Source organism: Carassius carassius, chromosome 42 (genome assembly GCF_963082965.1).
Source record: "Carassius carassius chromosome 42, fCarCar2.1, whole genome shotgun sequence".
Classification (NCBI taxonomy): domain Eukaryota; kingdom Metazoa; phylum Chordata; class Actinopteri; order Cypriniformes; family Cyprinidae; genus Carassius; species Carassius carassius.
In genome coordinates, this window is record NC_081796.1 from 3213775 (window position 1) to 3235344 (window position 21570).

Sequence of the window (21570 nt, forward strand, 5' to 3'; positions counted from 1 at the left end):
CAGAATCAGATAACTCGCTGGCTGACACCCCACCGGGCCTGAATGACATCGCTGCATGTCAGACACTAGCTAATGAAGTAATGCAGTAGCTCTTTCAGGTAGGGTGACCAGACATCCCAAAATCTAAACTGTTGTCCCGAATCCCGAATCTGGCCCTAATTGTCCCGATAATTATACTAAAGCAAAATCTTGAGTAGTTATTGTCTGATAAACATTAAAAACTGTCTGCGGAGGTTGAGTCGTCCTGCAACCAGCCCCCGCCGGCTGCTCATTGGCTGCAGCATCTTTTTTCTAAGTTCTAAAAAAATACCGTAGGCGGCACGAATTTAGATATTCATTTATCTAATTAATCTATATGCACAAAGACAATACAACCTTTTTGTCCCCTTTTTGTTTTAAAGCTTGATGAAGCTGAGAGGAGGACAGTGATGCACGCGTACAGGAGTGATTGACAGTTTGCGGTACTGTGTACAAAAAATACGTTTAAGCTCATTAGCGTAAGCATTAGAGAAAGGTCTGATTTACACACTGTTACAACATTCATTGTTTTTTTTTTTTTTACAATGACATTTGAGTTCATGATTTTAATGTTGTTTCTTGTGGCAGACTAAAGAGTAATGACAGGCGGTTGATCTTAGAATAAAAATATATATAAAAATATATATTTGTGTGTGTGTGTTTATTCAGTTTATTCAGTGCAACATATAACATTGTATTTCAGTATACTTAAATGATATCATAGTGTGTGCTTAAAAATGGTATTAGAATTCAAGAACCATGGTGTTTTTTTTTTTGCTTGTTTTTTATTTATTTATTTTTATAGCAGCTGTATTTCAGTAGTTGCATTGCAATGGTTGTTGGTGTTCTAGCAATAAACTTAGGGTTTTTGCCAGAATCCAAGTGATATTTTCCCAATTCCATCCATGTTAAATTGTAATTTCCAACAACTTTCAAACCCTTTCACTCTCGGGTAATATTTAACTGTCCATATATCGACACTAAGTAACAAAAGCACTTCATTATGAAGCCAGCCACAGTAGTTAATAACCTATAGTGTTAATATATGATAATGGTTCAGTAAGGAGCAGGGTGAGCAAATATTCCCCCTTCAAAATCCATTTTAATTTCACTATGCAAATGTAATTTTGTGTTCATAACAGAGTAAATGAGGCTCTCTGTCTCTGCTTGGACTGCATGTGTCTGTTTTCACCTAATGATAATTTAAGCGACATACCTGATGATTAGGTTTTGTAATCGTTTTTTCTTTCTCTCAGTGTGAAATTAATGGCTCTCAAAATCGGACTGCTTCACGCATATGACACGTTTGTACATCGCAATCAGAGTTGGGTGTAGTTACTTTGGAAAGTAGTTAGTTAGGTTACAACGTTACCATCAATCAAAAGTAATCAGTTATGATACAGCGTTACCTATTCATAAAAGTAACACGTTAGAGTACTCATGCGTTACCAAAAATTAAAAGCCGTTTGCAGCGGCTCACACATGACAGACAAAGCCCCCGGCGCCTTTAAATGCACCTAGAAGTCGTGACTCCCGACAATGAATAACGTCAGTCATCCGACTAAATTAACACTGCAGGATAACAATAACAGGAAAGACAGTCAGCAATAGTCTAATCCACATGGCGTTTTATTTATTTATTATCACAGAACATATTATTAATCAAAATTCGCACCTACCCAGCCCGGGTAGCCTAGACTACTGTATATTATGAGCACCACAAGATAACTCCTGATTTTTCTTTAACTTTAAATAATGCAGTTATCAAAGTACAAGTATGCTTACTTGTAAACACAACCTTAAACAGGCTTGCAGATTTAAATCCATTTAGAAATTATGAACAACCAGCCAGCCAACGATCTAACAGAAATTAACAGCTGCCTGTCAAACAAAAATGATAACAAACCGAATTAAATCCTTCACTGCCACACAGGCAAATGACAAATCGCTTAATAGCCGAACTAATTATTATTAAAGTTTCACTCACAGTCACAAGCCTAAATTCGCTTTAACACAGTCCATAAACCAAACGCTGTCCTCTCTGCCATCTTGCCGCGAGTTCGAAAAAAACCCCACACACACACAGGGTTAGGCGCAGGGCACAGACGTATCACAGCCATTGACTTTACAATCACAGAGTTTCGACTCCGCTGATACATCCGCAGGTGGCACAGTAGACCTAGCCTACTGTCTGACAAAAAGCAGGCTGCAGTCGGGATTTTCCTTTCCTTAAAATAACGGATTACTTTTTTTTAAAAATAACGAAGTTACTGATTACTTACGCACGAAACTAACGCGTTAAGTTACACATTTCAGGAAAAAAGTAATTAGAGTACTCTAACGCGTTACTTTGTAACGCGTTACCCACAACACTGATCGCAATATCTTATACTTTTTGAGAAATGCTGAAACAATGGAGAGTATTAGCCAATTAGTTTACAGTTGCAACAACGAGAGGACAAGATTGGTGTATTTTTAGAGCGTTTTGGTTCAACATCTCCAAATTGAGACTTGTTCATTAGCAGCAGAGAGTCTTCATCTTTAAGTGCTCTCCTCCTCTGTTTGGTCTGTCTGACTCGGCAGCAGAAGATAAATAGTGTGACTTGTTAGTCGGGTTAATGATTAAAAGCATTTACACTGTGATTATTGAAGTGTAAAGAAGGATTAAAACAAACAGCTGTGTGAAAAAGTCAAAATACACCAGAGAGGATTAGAACACAGTCATCCGAGGGAGTCCGTCAGCTCAAATGAACTTTTCTTTTTCCAAACACAGATCGCAGGTAAAATGTCAAGAGTATATTTTATACCAGGAATGAAAAAATAAAATGGGTGATTTTTTTTCAGTCGTCTAGCGAATGCTATTCAGTGCTAAAGGAATTTAAAATTTTTAGGCAAACCACTTGGCCATGGCTTTAACATAAAACATCATGAAATCACTTTCTTTGCTGTGTTGACATGTTCATATTGAAGCGGGTAGTTTGGTAGGACACATCAAACGGCTTGTTTATTTTATTTAAATACCTTTCCATCATAGTCATGAACCATAATTTCCTAATTGCTAATGCGAATCATGGTTTATTTGCTTTCTTTAAGAAGTAAATGAGCATATTAGGTGATTTCAAAGCTAACAGACATAGTCTAAAAGCCACAAAAGTGATTTTGATTTATTGTGGCTCTTTTACGCGACTTGAAGTCTGTGGAAATCTGTGTTATCCCAGCATGTTTGAAGTGGCATTTTCATTTGGAGTGAGCTATATTTAGAGTCTGCTATGAAAAATAATTTCTTTTAGAAGTCAAGAAAGGTAGGATACAATTAGGGTACTACACATCATATTACAGTCACTGACTCTTGTGAAACTCTGAAAGCATTTCCGTGACGTGATCAAACTTGTTTTTCTCCAGTGATAAAGACACAAAGTTTGGCCACCCACATTAGAATTTCAGATCACTTTGACCATATTTGCAGACCTTTCAAAGCACAGTTATTGATTGCTTTTTTGTTCAGCTCAAATATATGTTTTCACCATTAAGTATTTTTAGTGTTTAGTGTGTATATTTCCCATCTGCTACCTATCAATCTCATTTAATCATTCTTTCCATTATAACTTCAATTTATCTTACATCGGTGTGTCTGTATAGGAAGTAAAGACTTGTGAGCATAGACGTTGCTTTCTAATAAAATACAGATTTGTGTTTAATGGGGGAATCAAATTTTGTTGTGTCTTTGAGATAAAAGCTTGATTTTGTTTGTATATTTGATGCAGGTTTATCTTATCTTATTTTATCATCTTATCGTATCATCTTAACTTATCTTATCTTATCTTATCTTATCTTATCTTATCTTATCTCATCTTATCTCATCTCATCTCATCTCATCTCATCTCGTCTCGTCTTATCTTATCATCTTAATCTTAATTTTAATCTTATTTTGATGCTGGTTTCTTTCCTACCAAAAATATTTATGTTGTATCTTATCGTATCATATCTCATCTCATCTCATCTCATCTCATTTTATCTATTTTATCTTCTTAATCTTAATCTTAATTTGACGCTGGTTTCTTTTTTATGTTACATATACAGTATGAATGAAATAATTAATTAATACATGAATGTTTTGTCATATATTATTTTCTAGTTACATATTTCTGTAAAAAGATTGTCTTGATCTTTGAAATAAAAGAACGTGATGTACTAGATAAAAATGCAATAGTTTTTAGAGTAGCTTTTTTTTCTTTCTTTTTTTTTTGTCTGCAGTCCAAAAGCCCATTTGTTTATTTGTTTCTTTGTTCTAATTTATTTACTTGTGTATTTATTTGATGTTGTTGTTTTTTTTTCTACCAAATATATAGGATGTATAATATGCAATATAAATACATTTTAGAATCAATTGCTTTATACATGACTTCATATGAGTTTAGATTTTATACCTATAAATATTATCAACTCTATAAACTAACTTTGCAACTTTTACTTTCACTTATATGGCAAGATGTTTATTTAAAGTTTCCCTCTTTCAAGGAAATATCATTTTATCTCATGTAAATGAGCTTAAATTCTTCATCTTGTTCATTCTTTTAATTTTGGGTAGTGAATCGCACCTATTCTCTCACAAGAAGTGAGAGTTTCAAGGCATGTGATTGGCTATTAATTACTGATGTCACACTTTCATGAGCACATGCTCCATTAACTCAGGATCAAGACAGAGAAAGTTGATGATCAGCTTCATGGTACCAACAAACCCGGATTGGACTGGTTTGGTTTTGTCAACTCAAAACTAATCCTGTAATCCTGAGTTTGTTCAGCCACCATCATGGAACAGGGTCCTGGTGAGGGGTGACTAGTGCAAAACAACATCAGCATCAGAGAGAGAAAAAAAAAACAAGTTAAGTGCTGAGAGACTAAAGAATCAAGTGAAAAACTAGAAGTAAACTGATAGTAATTGGCAAAAAAGTTGGGACGGGGTGATGAAAGGGTGAAAAGTGAGTAATAGTGAAGGAAGAGAGACAACGGAAGATATGAAGGAGTTTTGGAACGATGTAGGAGAACGGATGAGAGAGATGTAGGAAGAGAATGTGGGATTGGCAAAGCTGTGAGTCAAAGCTTCCAAGACAGTTAGCCCCGCTGATGTCATCAGGAGGCGAATTCCGTCAAACGCAGGCCACGCTCGACGTCCCCGCCCACTGTGCTCCGATCGGCTATGAGTGCATCTGACATCATCGACTCAAGAAGGGAGGGAAAACGCAAGGCTGTGGCATTTATCTGAGGTCATTCAGATTCAGAGGCTGACTTCTCTGGTGTTCACGATGTGTGTGTTGGCACCCATCCGCTTAGCCTCCGCTTCACTCTTAGCTGTGTCACAACGCTTTACACCTCTCTTTTATCTCCCTGGATGTGCTCGTGATTTCCACTGACAGACGAGTGATAGCAATCAGCCCGACCATCAATCCAAAACTCAGCGCCGCAGCGACTCTAGTGGAGTCTTCCTTCCTTCAACATCATCATCCATGTAATTAGATGTGCTTGCTAAAGCAGGCATCAGTGCGACTATTGCTCATACAGCATTCATGTCACGCTACGAGCATGCTGTGGATGTGAATGATGCCTCAAAACGTGCAGAAGGCTTTCATTTTCATATAGCCATTGATGTAATGTACAAAAAACTCAAAAACTGCTCAACTTTAAGAATGTAATTTATTGCTGTGATGCAAAGCTGCATTTTCAGCATCACTACTTTTCAGTGTCACATGATCCTTTAGAAATCATTACGATATGCTGATTTGCTGCTCAGGAAACATTTCTTATTTGTTTTCATATAGCATGTAGCTTTACAATTCCCCAGTTCACTGGGCTAGTATTGAAATCTATTCAAAATCCAAACTCATTTTAGTCATCTGACCTAACAACTTGTTGCACAACAAATAACAGAAAATCACATGATGAAATTCCGTCCACAGTTAAAATATTATTATTAATATTATTATTTATTTATTTATTTATTTTCACAGAATGTAAAGGGATAGTTAGCCCAAAAATGAAAATTTGTTTTATGTCAAATTTGTCATTTACTCACCCTCACCATTCCAAGATATAGGCGCTTTTTCTTCGTCAGTAGAACAGTATTTAACAGGATTTTGAGAGTCAAAAAAGCATGTACATGCAAGACAAAATTAAAGGGATAGTTCACCCAAAAATGAAAATCATCCCATAATTACTCACCCTCAGGCCATCCTAGGTGTCTATGGCTTTCTTCTTTCAGATGAATACATTCGGAGTTTTATTAAAAAATATCCTGGCTCTTCCAAGCTTTAAAACTGCAGTGAATGGAGCTCAAGATTTTGAAGCAAAATATATTGCATCCATCGATCATAAAAAAGTTCTCCACATGGCTTCGGGGGGTTAATAAAGGCCTTCTGAAGCAAAGCAAAGTGATGCATTTCTGTAAGAAAAATATCCATATTTAAAGCTTTATTAACTGTAATCTCTAGTTTCTGCTAACTGTTATACAAGTGTTCACTAGAGAGTAGCATCTAGCGGATGATGTAGTGTAAACTCTCGTGAGAATATGCTAGTCTCGCGAGAACCAATTCATTGATTCATCATAGGATCAAATACGGCAGTATTTTGACTCATTTCCAGTCTGAGTGACTGTAAGGTGTCCGAAAGTGAGTTTTGATTGGGTAACTCATAGATCTGTGCTGCTCAAGTCACAAACTGTTTCAGATGGTTCAGTCCAAACTGAACTGGTCCAAAAGAAGTTTAAGTTGACTAAGGCCTATAAAAAAAACACCTAGACCGACCACTTAGAAACTCTACAACACCCAAGTATTTTGGAATATTTTTGCATGAGCAAACACCACTGGTGTTTTCTTCAGAGAAATCATGTATTTAAATCAAATTCAAGCTTGCACTCAAATCAGGTCATGCTTATTCAAGCTTGGAGACAATTAAAACAAACAGTTATATATATATATATATATATATATATATATATATATATATATATATATATATATATATATATATATATATATATATATATATATACACAAATAAGTTTTGCAATTGGTTAAATGAGTATTTGAAACAAAATTTTAATTCGGTGGTCTAGAGAGAGGTCAGATTCGTTAATGTCTCCACTTGGGTAAGGAAGGGAGAGTTGATTGATTTGTACTTGTAAAGGTATATTTATTCCGGTTTGTGTCTCGTATGGCTGAGCACTTTGACCCCTGAGCATTCCCTTCATTAACATATAAAGCACATTTCCCTCACATCTTAAGGAATGCCTCACTGGGTTAATCAGTGACGCGAGAGAGAGAGAGAGAGAGAGAGAGAGAGGGAGAGAGAGAGAGAGAGAGAGAGAGGGAGAGAGAGAGAGAGAGAGAGAGAGAGAGAGAGAGAGAGAGAGAGAGAGAGAAAGACAGGAAGGTTTGTTCCCCTCTTCCACTCACCATAGGTCATATAAGGTTGCCAAGCAAATAAAAATTCATAATGACTATAATCACATCAGAAATAGCAGCACTACTTCCAGGACTGATTGCCTGAGAGCCACACAGCCTGACTTACTCCTCTTCTCATGCTTGCTTTGTAATCTGTTCATTAATAAACATGGCATTGTATATCGCAAATATTGTTGATTGCTTGAAAAATTGCTTCGGATAAAAGTATCTGCTAAATGCATAAAGGTAAAACACAATTAGAGGCACTTAATGCTGTCGTATGAGTTGAAGTCACCGTGAAATGTCATTTGCAGTTACTCTAAAAAGGTAATGAATTACGAACTACAAATTACATCTTCAGCATTGTAATTCAATTACTTTATCAATTACTGTATTTATTACTAATTATTTTTGAACTGACCAAAGTATTTAAAGAGAGAAGTTTACATTAAAAACATGGTTCAAGGGAAAAGTAATTAATTTAGTAAGCATTATACCCAACACTGTTCGCATGCCATTTTAACTCATTTTAACGAATATGACTTCATCTAATGTTTGAATGAGTGAAGCTGAATATTCATTGACAAGCAATATATTTGGGAATTGATTGGCTGGTGAAAAATAAGTGTAAAATGGAGAGGAGCCAAAGTAGAGGTGAAGGTTATTGTGTTTTCAGGAGAGATTATGGAGCATTTTAGTTTTTATTTGGAATGACATGAACCGATGAATCATGCACAATATAATCAAAAATGTTCCTTGAAAGGTGGGTTTTGCTTTCAGGTTGACTTAAAGGGTTTAATATTTATACGCTGCAACACAACAGAAGAACGTCAAGGATTTGGATTTGCGTGGATTTGTTTTGACTAGTTGCATTCATCCTTGTTGAAGCATTTGTCTTCTCATGACAGAATGTCTCACTCTGAGGAGCAACTAATAAAATGAGTAGTTTTTCCACTCAGTTGTTCTGTTCTTCTGCAGCTGGTGCTGGGAATAAGATGGGCTGGGCGTTTGGTCTGGGGCTGGAGAGGCTGGCCATGGTTCTGTTCGGCATCCCTGATATCTGACTTTTCTGCTGCGAGAATGAATGCTTGCTGAAGCAGTTCCACCTATCTGACATCTATCAGCCCGTCACCTTCCAGGTAAGATTTACAGCTTTTCTCTAAAATAAAGATCTCACCTAGTAACCATGTTCACAATTACATGGTTAATTAGTTATAGTTCACAATTACTATAACATTTTAATAATCATTTTTCTACTCTACCGGTCAAAAGTTCATTCGTTTTATGTTTTTTTTTTGTTTTTTAGCATCTTCTGCTCACCAAGGCTGCATTTATTTGTTCAAAAATACAGTGAAAACAGTCATATTTCATTATTATTACAATTTAAAATGACTGTTTTTTTATTTAAATGTATTTTTCTTTTTTCCTTTTTTTTCTTATTCTGCGATGGCAAAGTCCATGTCACATGATCCTTCAAATCATTCTAATATATTGGGAAACTGAAGCGCTACTATTCAATTTATTTATTTATTTGTTTGGTTGATATTTATTTATTTATTTAAAGTGATAGAAAATAATAATAATAATAATAAAACATTTATAATGTAACAAAACAATTATATATTTCAAAGAAAGAAAGAAAGTTTGTCCAGGTTTTCACAAAATAATAGATATCAAAAACATCTTACATCTCTAGTCTCAGTTCTTGTGCGGTAAAAGCCATAAGTAAAACATTTGTTGGTTGACTTCCAAAAGAGTGTTATCACTACCATTCAGTTTCGCTTTCAATATATCGCTCTGTTTGACCAAGAAACCTGAGATATCATCTTCTGATTCAGCCAGTGTCAAGAGTTTGGGTGCAAGGCTTTCAGTTTCATTCTGTTCATTAATGTTTAATTCAGCAGCATATAAAAGGATCCAGGCTCAGCTGAGCAGATCTCAACAGGTTGATCATTTTTCCCAGTGTGAATTTCTCTTGTGATGTCACTAAGGTTTGCAGTGCCGATGCATCTCTCTTTCTGCATCGACCTCTCTATCTTTTTTTTCTCATTGTTATTATTCTTAGGGTCAAATGAACACACTCAGTATGCTATCCCATAATAGTCAGTCATAAGCATAACTGCAAGCACACAGACCGTGATGACCACAGCTTTGCAAGCTGAATCAAAACAGCTGTTCTGAAAACACTATCACTGAATTCACTGACGTCTGAATCAATGTGATGATGATTTGTTTTTGTACCACTTAGGTGCAACCAGTATGACAAAAGCACGTGTGCATGTTGTTTCCAAAATCAGCCGTCTAGATAGATGTTGAGCTGGTAATAATGCTGTTTCTAAGTATATGGAACTTATAATAGAGCAGCAGAAAGATAAAACATGCAGTTGCTGGTAAAATGAGAATCCCATTAAACCTGGTTTTCCAGATGATCAGGCATCTTGGTATTTACGTATAATAATGTGAATATTGTGAAATATTATTAGAATTTAAAAGAACTGAATTGTATTTGAATATATTTTAAACTTTAATTTATTCTTGTGTTGCAAAGCTGAATTTTCACCATCATTACTCCAGTCCTCAGTGCCACATGATGCAGAAATCATCATTTCTCAATAAATATTTCTGATTATTATCAATGCTGAGAAAAATAAAATAAAAAAAGGATGAAAACTGTAATGCATTTCATTTCTCTGGAGTATTTAAAGAACAGAAAGTTCAAAAGTACAGCGTTTATTTAAAACTGAAAATCTTTTGTAATGTTTTAAATGTTTTTACTGTCACATTTGAGCAAAATTAATGCCTTCTTGCTGAATAAAAAAAAGTATTTGATTCTGTACAATAAATAAATACATAAAACATACTCACCCTAAACTTTTGAACAGTAGTGTATTTGTACTGACTGAGTTATTGAAACTCTATCAAAAATGGTCAGCAGAGCAGATAAACTTTCTGATCCAGAAAAAAATCCACTTAAAAGTGAAGTGTGCTTTAGTTTCAGCAAAAAAAAAAAAAAAAAATCAGTTGTTATTTGTTTTCTAACAGGTTTCACAAACACTCCAGATCTGCTATTGGTCAGACAAACATTCAGCCCCTCCCCCGACTCATGCCATTGGTTGAGCCAGTGTCGTTTGACACGGGCAATCTAAATATGTCAGGAGTGTTTTAACACAAACATTGAACAAAAGCACTGAAAACCTTTTTTTTTTTTTTCCTTCATTGCTGTAGCACATTAATCACATGAATGCCTGTTAATTAGCAGTGAAACTGTTGCACACAGACCATTTGAGATGTGTTATGAGGACAGTATGTGATCTTCTCTGCACATGTGACCTCCTGTAGGTCTCACATGGCCAGTATATTGTTGAGGGACCTTGGTCTGTTAAAGGTTTGACACTGAACATGGCCTCCTGTAGATGAGAGTGTGTGTGTGTGTGTGTGTGTGTGTGTGTGTGTGTGTGTGTGTGTGTGTGTGTGTGTGTAGCAGCAGGCAGGCTGGATGGTTGTCCTGCAGGGAATGTGTGTGCGAGTGATTACCTGTGCTCTCTGGCTGTAGGTCATTTCTCAGCCCATCTCCCTCTCTGCCCACTGTCCATTACTCAGAGAGAGAGAGAGAGAGAGAGAGAGAGAGAGAGAGAGATTTGCTTGTCAGTTTGCCTGATGCTCTATCAGTCTCTCTGTCTGTCTCTCTCTCTGCGCTGGTAATGAGGTATGACCGAGGGGTCAGTGCTTTCATCCGCCCTTGTGTGTTTTGTCGTGTCCTGTGAGAGCAACAAGCACAACATACACACAAGTGCACACTATAACACAATAAGACATGCTGTACAACACACACACACACACACACACACACACACACACACCAGAACAAGAAGCACAATGCAGGTCCTCACTTTAATAACCTCACAAACACTAACGGCATGCTTACACGATCTCTGTACTGCATTTACATTCACATCAAGCACATTAAGATATGACTAAGATATGATATGATATGATAAGATAAGATTTTAAGGGCATATTGTTTTCCCTGAAGCATCATTAACCTAAAATTAGAGCTTCAAGTTGATACATAATTAAAGTTTTTAGTTAGCCCAAAATCGAAACCCTAGCTAAAAAAAATAAAACAAATTAATCTAATTTATTTAATAATCAACACACTGAGCATTTTACAAACATTTAATTTGCACACAAGGCAAGTTGATATAAAAACTCAAGTTCAAACTCAGAGAACGAGGTTTACCATATGTAACCGAGACGTTTCTTGGGTTGTATTGGTAAGTCACTCAATTATCTTGTGCTTCATTACCCCCTTCTGAATTATGTTGTATTGATAAAGAGTTATCACAAAGTAAGTCTGTTTAGTTGTGCTATCTTACAATCAAGTGTAAGTTAAAGTGTCGCCGATGTAACCGGTTAAAACTTGTAATGGCGATGAGGTCTTAAAATTTATGGAAAGAGTCTTAAAAAGGTCTTAAAAGGAATTACATTTAACTCCATGATTCCTGTATATACCCTGAAAAATGTAAAGTCCAAACTAGTCGTTCTTTGTAGTTCTTAAAAAGGGATTTAAAAAAAAAAAGGAAATATCTCCCTTTGGAGTGGACTTTGAGATTTGTAACTTTGTAGATCTTTTTTATGCCCAAACATACACACTGACAAAAATTCAAAAAGTGAAAAAGCATAATAAGACCCATTTAAACAGCAAATGCAATTTCCATTATTCACAATAGATTATTTAATCTTCAGTTGACAACATTAACAACAGTTAATGATATACATTACTACAGTTTCAGGACACAGTCATGACTAGCTAGTTAATTTCTCCAACCATGCATCATACTGTTGTTCTAGAAGAGACACACCCCTGATCAGCTGACAAGTTTCTAAAAGCTTTCTAAAACCACCAAACCAGACCAGCCTGAACAATGAAAATCAGCTTGGTGGCTTTTTAAAAGCGGGAGAACCTTAGCCTGGATGAAAATGCATTTTCAGCTGAGGAAAAAAATCCCCTTAACTGATAAAATCAATATGACGCACAGCATTGAGTGGATTTATGCGGTTTATGAAATTGCTGTGTCATGAGCATCCCATCCCAGAAAGACCCCAAAGCTATTCTATTGGCTTAAAAAATACATTCATTAGTGTCTTTTTAAATTAGGGTTATATATCATACAATATATAATACTATAGATTGTGAAATTAAACTTTTAATGTTTTTATTTGTATTGTTTTGTTTTGTTTGCTAAATTAACATAATACTACCACTAACCAAATAGACTGCTGAATAGACTGTTAACCAAATGGCCTTTACTCTATTCAAATGTTCAGTTATATAGTTTTTATACTGTACATATTGTACGTTTTTGCTTCATACTCTTGGAAATTTACTCTGCAAATAGAGTAGAACTGGTGAATAATAATGACGTAAACACATTTACCTGCAGAAAGGAGGTTGGATTGAGGTAGCTGAAGTTTTACCACACAGCTTTTCTGTTGTTTCTGCTGCACCAGTATTTCATGAGTGTTCAAGGTTTTCTGAGAGCCAGGAGATGCCTGCTGTTGTGAGGATACTAGCCCTTGTAGGTATGATGGCCTCAGGGTGTGACTGTAGATTTAACCTCCGGCTGAAGAGACACCTCGCTCACACCAACATCCTCCTGTGTGTGTGTGTGTGTTGAGATGTTTGTGATTAGTGCTTGAAATAGTGAGGTATTTGGATAAGCAACATAAAATACACACACACACACACACACACACACACACACACTCACACACACACACACACACACACATAGACATATATATATATATACAACCTGAATTCCGGAAAAGTTGGGACGATTTTTAAATTTTAATAAAATGAAAACTAAAAGACTTTCAAATCACATGAGCCAATATTTTATTCACAATAGAACATAGATAACATAGAAAATGTTTAAACTGAGAAAGTTTACAATTTATTTTTAGGAGTAGCATCTCCTTTTCTTTTCAAAACAGTTTGAAGACGTCTGGGCATTGAGGCTATGAGTTGCTGGAGTTTTGCTGTTGGAATTTGGTCCCATTCTTGCCTTATATAGATTTCCAGCTGCTGAAGAGTTCGTGGTCGTCTTTGACGTATTTTTCGTTTAATGATGCACCAAATGTTCTCTATAGGTGAAAGATCTGGACTGCAGGCAGGCCAGGTTAGCACCTGGACTTTTCTACGACGAAGCCATGCTGTTGTTATAGCTGCAGTATGTGGTTTTGCATTGTCCTGCTGAAATAAACAAGGCCTTCCCTGAAATAGACGTTGTTTGGAGGGAAGCATATGTTGCTCTAAAACCTTTATATACCTTTCAGCATTCACAGAGCCTTCCAAAACATGCAAGCTGCCCATACCGTATGCACTTATGCACCCCCATACCATCAGAGATGCTGGCTTTTGAACTGAACGCTGATAACATGCTGGAAGGTCTCCCTCCTCTTTAGCCTGGAGGACACGGCGTCCGTGATTTCCAACAAGAATGTCAAATTTGGACTCGTCTGACCATAAAACACTATTCCACTTTGAAATAGTCCATTTTAAATGAGCCTTGGCCCACAGGACACGACGGCGCTTCTGGACCATGTTCACATATGGCTTCCTTTTTGCATGATAGAGCTTTAGTTGGCATCTGCTGATGGCACGGCGGATTGTGTTTACCGACAGTGGTTTCTGAAAGTATTCCTGGGCCCATTTAGTAATGTCATTGACCAATCATGCCGATGAGTGATGCAGTGTCGTCTGAGAGCCCGAAGACCACGGGCATCCAATAAAGGTCTCCGGCCTTGTCCCTTACGCACAGAGATTTCTCCAGTTTCTCTGAATCTTTTGATGATGTTATGCACTGTAGATGATGAGATTTGCAAAGCCTTTGCAATTTGACGTTGAGGAACATTGTTTTTAAAGTTTTCCACAATTTTTTTACGCAGTCTTTCACAGATTGGAGAGCCTCTGCCCATCTTTACTTCTGAGAGACTCTGCTTCTCTAAGACAAAGCTTTTATAGCTAATCATGTTACAGACCTGATATCAATTAACTTAATTAATCACTAGATGTTCTCCCAGCTGAATCTTTTCAAAACTGCTTGCTTTTTTAGCCATTTGTTGCCCCCGTGCCAACTTTTTTGAGACCTGTAGCAGGCATTAAATTTTAAATGAGCTAATTAAGTGGATAAAAGTGTAAAATTTCTCAGTTTAAACATTTGCTACGTTATCTATGTTCTATTGTGAATAAAATATTGGCTCATGTGATTTGAAATTCCTTTAGTTTTCATTTTATTAAAATTTAAAAAACGTCCCAACTTTTCCGGAATTCGGGTTGTATATGCATCCGTTTTTATTTGCATTGATGTATTGTGTACAAATGGATTTCTTCTTCTTCTCTCTCTTTTTTTTCGTGGCCTCTCAGTAAGTACCCACCGCTCTTCAGTGACATTTCTTTTTGGCTGCCGGCCAAAGGTTACACAGAAAATGACTTCTATGACCTGGTGCGCAGCATAGGAGGAGACCTAGTGGAGAAGGTCACAGTGGTGGACAAGTTCACACATCCAAAGTAAGAAGTCCAAAGTGTCAGATGCAGAATCAGAACCCATCACTAGATAAGCATTCCAGTAGCACAACACCAAATATGAAAAATATATCAAAATATTTTACTTACTGTGAAATGTACTATAAAAAAAAATACAAAAATGTAGGTATTATAATTTTTTTTCAGAGTGTTTAATAAACGTTATTCATTTATGTATTTATTTATTCATGCATTAATTCATGCATTCATTCATTATTATTACCTTTTTTAATTTAAATTTATTTTTATTTTTTTTAGGTGACCTCAATGTTATTGTCACGATCATTAGATGGAGTGCCCATGAACTTCAGTAGAGGGCACTCCACTCAGGACCATTCCACCCATCAACCACCAGATGTCACTTGGACACTAGCACCTCTCATACTGTTGCACCACACCCGAACTACATTCCCCATGAGTCACTGCATCACAATCACCTTGCCACACCTTCACCTCATTCATTAGCCAATCTCCTTGCCACACCTGCACCTCATTTACACACAAAAATAAGCAGCACACTCACTCCACCACATTGCGAAGTCTTGTTTAGCTTGCCTGACATTTCCGAGCGTTTTTTCCTAGTGTTTGTTGTTCCCGTGTATCATCTTGGATTGTTTAAACCGACTCTGATTATCTGCTGCCTGCCCTGATCTCTGCTTGTAAACGTTAATGATTCTGCATATCCCTAACACACCTGGCGCCGTTCCTGATTTCTGCCTGTATGACCATTCTCTTAATAAAATTCTGCACATGGATCCGAACGCCTCTGACTCCTCGTTACAGAAGACTTCGCCAACCCAGGATCCAGCAGCCTTAATGAGTACATCCAGGTCAGTCATGAACCCAGTAGCCCAAATTATGTGTCTAAGTCAAGGAATTCAGCCCATCGAGGACTATATGAGGGACTTTGTTGAGCTGGCCCATTTATCTATCATGGACGAGATATGTCTGATGATATTTTTTCGTGGTGGCCTATCTGAGCCGCTCGGCTCACTCATGCCATTGCACAAACCTCACGGGACACTTGAAAGTTATATAGATCTGGCACTTCAATAATGTGGCTCTGCATTTATTGTGTGTTGTGGATGACAAGATGGCTGCTGGCCCAGCGCCGCCGCACAAGATGGCCGCCAGCCCAGCGCCGCTGCACAAGATGGCGACCAGCCCAGCACCGCTGCACAATAGGGCAGTCACAGTTGATCTTCCGGAGTCAAGTCAGGTCCCCGTCAGCTGTCCGGATTCAAGTCAGGTCCCCGTCGACTGTCTGGAGTCAAGTCAGGTCCCCGTCGACTGTCCAGAGTCAGGTCAGGTCCCCATCGACTGTCCAGAGTCAGGTCAGGTCCCCGACGACTCTCCCTAGTCAGGTCAGGTCCCCGTCGACTGTCCAGAATTAAGTCAGGTCCCCGATGATCAGGTCCCCGTTGATCTCCCAGAGTCTAGTCAGGTCAACACTAACCGTCCAGAGTTAGGTCAAGTCACCGCTGACCATCCAGAATCAGGTCAAGTCACCATTAACCCCCATGAGTCAAGTATAACCACCGTTAAACTTCTTGAGTCAAGTCAGGTCACAGTTGATCTTCATGAGCCAAGTCAGGTCACAGTTGATCTTCAGGAACCAAGTCAGGTCACAGTTGATCTTCAGGAACCAAGTCAAGTCACAGTTGGTCTTCAGAAACCAAGTCAAGTCACAGTTGGTCTTCAGGAACCAAGTCAAGTCACAGTTGGTCTTCAGGAACCAAGTCAAGTCACAGTTGGTCTTCAGGAACCAAGTCAAGTCACCAACGATCTTCATGAGCCAAGTCAAGTCACAGTTGATCTTCATGAGCAAAGTCAAGTCACCAACGATCGTCATGAGCAAAGTCAAGTCACCAATGATCTTCATGAGCAAAGTCAAGTTACCAACGATCTTCATGAGCAAAGTCAAGTCACCAACGATCTTCATGAACTAAGTCAAGTCACCAACGATCTTCATGAACCCAGTCAAATCACCACGGATCTCCCAGAGCCTCGTCACATCTCAGCCGAACCCCCAGAGCCTCGTCACGTCCCAGCCGAACTTCCAGTGCACTGTCACATCTCAGCCGCACTTCCAGAGCTCTCATCCTATCCTGTCACAACCATGGAGGCTATCTATGAGCTCTCATTCGTTCCGGTCATGGCTACAGAGGCCATCCACCAACTCTCTGTCTGTCCTGTCATGGCCACGGCCACGGAGATCCTCCATGAACTCACCGCCTGCCCTGTCATGGCCACGGAGGCCAGCTACCATCTCATCACGGCCACGGAGGCCGCTATTAACCTGTTTATGTTCTCTGTTTCAGTCCCACCTGACCAGACTTGCTCTCCTGTGCCATCGACTCCACTGTGGTGGTCCTCTGCTCCGCCCTGGTGGGCTTCTGTCCCGTCTGCTTGGCTGTGGTGGTCCTCTGCACCGCCTTGGTGGGCTTCTGTCTCGTCTTCTCGGCTGTGGTGGTCCTCTGCTCCGCCCTGGTGGGCTTCTGTCCTGTCTTCTCGGCTGTGGTGGTCCTCTGCTCCGCCCTAGTGGGCTTCTGTCCCGTCTTCTCGGCTATGGTGGTCCTCTGTTCCCGAGTTAGGTCCACGGCGGGCCCTGTTCCTGAGTTAAGCCCATGGCGGGCCCCTGTTCCCGAGTTAAGCCCACGGCGGGTGTCTGTTCTCGAGTTGAGCCCTGTTCCCGAGTTAAACCCATGGCGGGCCCCTGTTCCCGAGTTGAACCCTGTTCTCGAATTAGGCCCATGGCGGGCCCTGTTCCCGAGTTAAGCCCATGGCGGGCCCCTGTTCCCGAGTTGAGCCCTGTTCCCGAGTTAAGCCCATGGCGGGCCCCTGTTCCCGAGTTAAGCCCACGGTGGGCCCCTGTTCTAGAGTTAAGCGCATGGTGGGCCCCTGTTCCCGAGTTAAGCCCACGGTGGGCCCCTGTTCCCGAGTTAAGCCCACGGTGGGCCCCTGTTCCCGAGTTAAGCCCACGGTGGGCCCCTGTTCCCGAGTTAAGCACTGTTCCCGAGTTAAGCCCATGGCGGCCCACTGTTCCCGAGTTAAGCCCAGGAAGGGCCCCTGTTTCCAATGTCAGGTCCATGAAAGGCTCATGATCTCCATGTTAGGCCCAAGAAGGGCTCCAGTTCCGCCTGCTTTGCCCAGGTCCCCGACCATTGCACTTCCTCATGGACCTGCCCCTCCATCCCTCCCCCTGTTCCGCCTCCGCTCCACCGCCCTCCTAGATTGTTTTGAGTGTCTGGAAGCCGCTCCTTTGGGGGGTGGCTATGTCACGATCATTAGATGGAGTGCCCATGAACTTCAGTAGAGGGCACTCCACTCAGGACCATTCCACCCATCAACCACCAGATGTCACTTGGGCACTAGCACCTCTCATACTGTTGCACCACACCCGAACTACATTCCCCATGAGTCACTGCATCACAATCACCTTGCCAAACCTGCACCTCATTCATTAGCCAATCTCCTTGCCACACCTGCACCTCATTTACACACAAATATAAGCAGCACACTCACTCCACCACATTTCGAGGTCTTGTTTAGCCTGCCTGACATTTCTGATTGTTTTTCCTAGTGTTTGTTGTTCCTGTGTTTCATCTTGGATTGTTAAAAAAGCGACTTTGATTCTCTGCTGCCTGCCCTGATCTCTGCTTGTAAACGTTAATGATTCTGGATATCCCTAACACACCTTGACGCCGTTCCTGATTTCTGCCTGTATGACCATTCTCTTAATAAAATTCTACACATGGATCCGAACGCCTCTGACTCCTCGTTACAGATATTGTGGATGTACAAGCATTCTAAAAGAATGAGGATACAAATACAGAAAGTAATTTATAAAATATGTTTTCAGTGCAAAGAAGTCCTATTCCTAATAAGTATTTTTTTTCTTGTTTTTTAAATTAGTATTTTTACCTTTTTTCAGTTAAAGATATTTAAAAAAAAAAAATCTTTAAAACAATATAAATGAGTTAAATTGTGAGTTAAAATGCCAACATACAGTACAGTTAGATTTAATTAAATTATTTAATGTGTCCAAAAGTCTATTCCTCATCACAGAATGGATGCTAATTTATTGTATTTATTTATTTATTTTAATGCAGCTGTTAATACAACATGAAGACTTTAGGAAGTTGCTGTGTTCTGTCATTCATTTAGTTAATTTGTATTTGTCAGTCTTTGCCATCATTCTGAGAGCTAATAGCTTTCACAGGAGAGAACACTAATGTTATTGCGCGGGGTTGTTGGCAGTGCGGCGTTCATCTATTGACAGAGGAGCAGAGGTCAACGATGCCTAATGGCTCAGTTTTGAACTCTCCAGTATTAGGCTCCATTTCACATTGGCCCGTGTTCGTTGAACTCTTCAAACTCATTATCTCTCTCTTCCAGTATCCATTCACAAACCACAGAATGATCCACTTGATTTTCCCTGAATGCAGTTGATATGGCACAACTAATCCTGAGCAGGTCTGCTTTTGCAGACTGCAGAGGCTATGCTCTGATTGCCCTTTTCCTGTTTCCTTGCCCTGTGACATCAATAATTAATGTTTAAATAGGATGAGAAGTTCACCTGCGGGCACAGCGGTCTGACTGTCCCAAGTCCCCTCTACTGGAAAAGACTGTATGTGTGTGTGTGTGTGTGTGTGTGTGTGTGTGTTAAATGATACAACAAGGACCTGCAGTGCGTAAAAAGAGCCGCAAACATTAATCTCTGTCCCTGATCTTAATCTTTTTTAAATAGCAACCTTTTCCCTCTCCTTCTCCTAATGACATTCGTAGACAAGATGACATCATGAGGTGCTGCAGAGGTGTAATAGCCCATACGGCAGTTAGAAATTAAAAGAGATTGGTGTTTGTTTTCCTCTTTTTCTAATTTGATTCAGTCCAGATCTATGTTTGTGCACGCGTTTCTTCGAAAACAAATATTTTAGTTGAATAGTTTCTAGAATAGTTTGTGATTTTCACAGTGTAAGTGTATTGTAGCTGCAGAAGTACTTTTCTAAGTAGCCGTAATGTATTGTGTGCGTGTGTGTGTGTGTGTCCTGCAGCTAATTTCCTCTTTATGATCATTTTGCTGCAGTTGCGTCAATGCCTGTAAGCTCTGCTTCATACTTTCTACAACCAGAGTGAAAGAGAGAGAGAGAGAGAGAGAGAGAGAGAGAGAGAGAGAGAGAGAGGGAGGGAAAGGGCAAGAGAGACGTCAATACTTTAACCTGTTCACCAACTTCAAATCACTAATTACAGTGAGATGACAGCCAATCACAGCTCATCTAGCCTCCAACCATCTCCGTCCATCAGAAATGTCACATTCACAATATTGTCCTAATCATTTTCTCTCATTTTTTTTCTGTGGTACTGCTGACTCTGGCAGTTTTGAGAGCTGGTAATATGATGAGATTGGCAGCATGTCTCCCATCATGCTCTTCTTCAGTGTGGTGAGGAAGATTCTGGCATCAGACGTGCCCTCAAAGAGCCATCTGAAACTTAATGCTTTTCCTTTGTGGTCAATGTTTTACTTATGACAATAACACAGCAGGGCTTTCCTTCAAAAATGACTCGATTTTTATATGTGACTGAGTGGTTTCTCATTCTGCAAAACAGTACATATCCAAGAATCCAACTGTGTGTTTCCTAAACACGCTGCCCTCTAATTTTTATCATACGGATGCATTTTTTCCCCCTTAGCATAAATAGCAGATATTTAAAATTTTAAGATAAATCAATCATGTCATTATGGATTTCTCATTATGGCATCATCAATTTTTTTTTTTTTTTTTTTTTTTTAAGGAAGTGAAGTTTTCAAGGACAAGTCTAAGTCATCTTGTTTTGGTTTTTATGATTCTCAGTTGGGGAAAGTCTAATTAGTCAACTGTTACCTTAATTTTTGTGTTTTCAAGTCAGTTTAAATGGTATAACTGTCCACACTGTTACCATTAACCCTGTTACCATCATTTTGTAAAGTAAACAGCTGATAACGTAAGTGAATGTTCAAATATAATCATTAAATTCTATTTTCCAAAAATGTCCATTTAAACGGTCCACCCTGTTACCCTGTTTTTTTGTAAAATAAACAACAGATAATATAAAAGTGAACTGAATTAAAATGTCAGCATTAAATTCCCTTTTCAAAATGTACTTAATATTTTCACACCATACAAATTAAGTAGCAAAATGTCAATTCTGTTACCATCAATCTGTTCTGTTGCCATCATTTTGTATAGTAAAAAACTGATCATTTATAAGTGAATAAGCAATAAGCGTTAAACTCTCTTTCTAGTAAGTACTTTATAGTTTCACAACCATGAACACAAGGCTTGTAATATCAAATTAAATTGTAAAACGGTCTACTCTTTTACCATCAACCCTGTTATCTTTGTGAAGGTGTATTTAATGCATGTTCCTACAAATGTAATAACGTAGCTTGGGAGCTGTGCGGGATTTTCAGTGCACTTTCAGTTATAAGGGTTGGGTCAGGATGGGTGACTAGTCCATTAATCATCCAACAAATTTCTTAATACT

The 21570-nt window shown here is 38.8% G+C and overlaps 1 pseudogene; it reads left to right on the forward strand.

Annotated features, from left to right (window-relative positions):
• LOC132123891 (phenylalanine--tRNA ligase, mitochondrial-like) overlaps positions 1-21570 on the forward strand; it is a 139641-nt pseudogene that overhangs the window by 36708 nt on the left and 81363 nt on the right.